At 37.8% G+C, this 3,961-nt stretch overlaps 1 pseudogene; it reads right to left on the bottom strand.

Annotated features, from left to right (window-relative positions):
• Positions 1–1,617: 1,617 nt before the first annotated feature.
• On the bottom strand, positions 1,618–3,202 carry LOC112321452 (S-phase kinase-associated protein 1 pseudogene; annotated as a pseudogene).
• Between the last annotated feature and the right edge of the window lie 759 nt (positions 3,203–3,961).

Genomic DNA, 3,961 nt, shown 5'->3' with positions numbered 1-3,961 from the left:
TTTTTTTACACTCCTGTGTCTACATCTGAATAGCCAATTTGGATTTGATTGCATTCAATTTAATCTCCTGACATGAATACGAGTCATTAATATGCTACACCTCACTCCATAACCAAATCAACTAGGGTGGGATGAGGTGGGGAAAGTCAATTTGCTGTCATAAATATAAAATTCAGAGGCACTGTGACAACCCAAGATCTGCAAATAATGGTTGTACCCACTACCCAAAAGGACACTCATTATACACCTGGCTGTCCATTAAGGCTGTCATGTGTCTCACTTAACAGGTACAGCCCCACCTGTACCCATGAATTAATTGGTGTTCATAGTGTCATCTTTCAATGTTAGAATAAGTTGGCTTGTATGCCTAAATGTGTGATATCTACAGATCTCTCTTACCAGCATAGTACTTTTATCATTGATATGTCAAATATAAATAAAAATGTGTGGCATTTCTGCCATCAGTTTATTGATTTTGGATGGTTCTGGCACCTTTCAGAGGTCACTTCCTGGATAATCATGTCTGGAAACAGTAATTTGCGACTCACTCGTCACCAGAGTTTGGATTGTTGTAATGACCTACTTGCGATCAAAGAAAAGGTCTTTCCTTTTATACTCAATAGGTGGACTCCCTTCAACAATAATAGATACACACCTTTACTAGTCTTTCCAACTGGCCTGAGTAAGACGTGTGGCAAGCATCAATACTCTCAGAGGCACAGACAGGATTATCTGTCTCCAGATGAGCCAGTCCCAATAGCCTAATGCCATTTCCTAGCTTGGTTCTTGCATCTGTCTTGAAAAGTGACTGGAAATGTCTCCTTCTATAAATACATAATTTTTCCAGAGGAAGGAAGTAACACTTTGGTTTTGCTTTATCAATCACATAGGAAAACTGATGAAAAGTTAAAGTTTTATATTTAAACCAAATAAGTTAATTTCTATTCCTTCCACTTTCACATTTTTAGAGAAGTGAATGAAGACTCCTGAAGGTATTGCAATAAATAGACATAGTGTTTCTTTGTCAATGGTAAAAAGGTAACTAGATTATAGTTGGGAAGTATAACTCATGTGACATCTCTGCATCTTAACATGTGGTTACAGGACACCATTTTCAACTGCTGAGAAGTAAATAAAGAGGATAAGGGTGTGTTTTTTTTTTTTTTTGCAGTTGGGGGAGGTCATTGTTGTTTTTTAATAAGTTAAGGAACTTAAAGCCAGCGTCTGAGCAGGTCTCCATTGGTCTGGAACTGGCTGGCACACACATCGCCAGTTTCTGCAATGAGGATGTATGCATAATTTATACAAGTGCTTGAATGTCCAAAGCTTCTCTAACTGTCCTTCTGGAGTGAATTTTTTTTTTAACCATAGAGAGCTGACAATTCATTTTTATTCAAAGCAAAGGGGAAATAAATTTTTCAATCATACTGGAAGAAACTCAGCCATAAGTTTGGAGTCTGTACCCAAACTGCACATGCAATGAGACAATACTCTGCTAATACAGTTGATTTGCTGCTGCATTGTCTACTGTTTGTCTAATATTAACAATTCAAAACAGAGCAGTGCACCTAGTATTTGGAACAATCCTTACAGTGCTACAGTGTCAGGCACAACATTTCACTTCTCTTAGCACCACTGGTTCTCTTTGCCTACCTGGGCTTCCTTTTCTTTGGTAAAGTTGGTTTCGATGTTGAAGTTCTTGCAAATCTCTTCAGGAGTCTTCCCCTTGACCATATTGGCAAGAGTCTTGCACATAACATCAAGCAAATCTTTGATGTCTAAATAGTTTGCAGCCAGAATAAGTTCAAAAAATGTTCCTTGGTGGAATTTGAGGAACTCTTGGTCCCATACAGGGATATCATCAGTTTCTTTTCTTTGTTCTCATCACCCTCAGGAGGAGGAGGGTCATCCTTGTGGTGGGTGCACCACCGAGTGACCTGTTTTTAATATTGCTGCATTAACATTTGGTAGAGGAACTGGGTCATCATTGCCTTCACCTTCCATTCCCAAATCTTCTAACATGGTCTTGACAGTCACAGATTGTTTGGCAATTTCAAATTCAACTTCAAATATCTCTCCATCAGAACTCTGCAACTTAATTGAAGGCTTGATGCTCAGTCGAGAGTGGGCTGGAGGCTGACAAGATCATCAGCAGAGACAACAAGGAAAGTCAGAGAACAAGGTGACTTTCTTAATGTACAGATTCTGACCAGGAATTTGTACCAAACCTCCACCCAAATTCCACACCCAAAAAGACCACACATGTGCAAAGTACAAGAAATAAACACAAATATTCACTTTATACTCACCTGTACACTGAAATCATGTAGTTTGATGTTTATTTGTTCATTTTGTCTTTATTATACAAAATTCAATTCAACCATTTGAATTTTCCTCTAAGCTAAATCTGAATTAACATTTCATTCAGGCCCACATAGGTGTGATTGTGAAAAGAAATCTTGGAGACTGTATGCCATTTCAAGAGAGAAAAAGTTGTCTTGCTTTTTCATTTTTTCATGATAGTCAAGAATAATTCAAAAATATGTACAAGCCACCAATTTCCAGCATATTATATTTTACTGAAAACTCATCTTCACATTATAGTATGTTAAAATGGTTCTATAGTTTACATATGGATAGAGCTTCTTACCTCAAGTATGGAACAATATCTGCACCTTATGTGGAAGAAATGAAAAACTGTATATACATCAGAGCCTCTTGAGTTAAGACCACCAAATAGTGATACAGTCATTTGGATGCAAATAGGGTCTCTTGTTAAAATGTCCCTGGGACCTCCAGGCCTCCCCACCTCAAAGAGTGACAAAGCCATTCTAGGATCTTGGCCATCCCTGGCAGTCATTGAAGGAATCTTGGTCATTTCTTCCACATCACCTGTCTCCTCTTTCAGAAGAGGGTAAACAAGCCATAGTTTCCTCTTGGATTAAAATATATTCTCTTCACATAAATTGAGAATCATTAGACAGGATGCTGGATCTTTCTCAGCTGTAGTATCCATTTTTATCAGACAAAGATGGTATTCCTAGCTCCGCTAGGGAGATACTCATGATTAAACTAGTTAGTGTCTGCAAAGGGCCTAATCAGACCTGCAAGATCTCTCCTGGCCCCTCTCCTGGTTCATTCCACCTGGGGCCCAGGAACCCACAGATAGCTCCACTGTCTTCTGATTCTTATTGGAATACATCTCTGTTCTCTATTTCTATTTCTCTTTCTAATCACTCTTTTATTCTTCCTAGCCTCCTTTTCTATTGTAAAGTAAACTTTAGGCTAAAGTGTGACATGAATGCAGAAAAAAGCAAAAATGTTAAGCACCCAGTGAATTCTGGAGAACACATCCATGTATCTAGAATCTAGATCAAGAAGTAGATCATCGCCGGCACCAGAAACCTCCCTCACACAGGACACCTACTCACCCTATATGGAGATCATCGTCCTGCTGACTTACCTCACCACAAACCAATTCTTCTTGGATTATACGCCATGTACTCTCAAGTCTAGCTTTTTTCACTCCACATTATATTTGTAAAAATCCCCCTTGTTGTTTGCTAACTGCATAGCAGGGGTCAGAAAACATTTTTTGTAAATGACCAGACAGTAAATATTCTCTCTTTCTGGGCTTTGTGGATCTCTGCCCGACTCCTCATCTCTGGCATTGTTGCACAAAAAGCAACCATAATATGTAAACACTTGTTTCTGACTGAGTTATATGCTGATAAAATTTTATTTATGGATGCTGAAATTTATATTATATATCATTTTCACATGATATGAAATATTCTTTTAACTTTTTCAAAATATTTTACAGTAAAAATGTAAAAACCATTCTTAGTTTGCAGGCTGTAAGAAACAGGTGATGGTTCACTTAAGCAGTCTATATTTCATGAACATTTTCTTACCATTTTTGATCCAGAACAAAAATTTCTCAATTAAAGCTGATATATAT

Source organism: Desmodus rotundus, chromosome 13 (genome assembly GCF_022682495.2).
Source record: "Desmodus rotundus isolate HL8 chromosome 13, HLdesRot8A.1, whole genome shotgun sequence".
Classification (NCBI taxonomy): domain Eukaryota; kingdom Metazoa; phylum Chordata; class Mammalia; order Chiroptera; family Phyllostomidae; genus Desmodus; species Desmodus rotundus.
The sequence above is the reverse complement of the archived record's forward strand: the minus strand, read 5'-3'. Positions and strand labels throughout refer to the sequence as shown.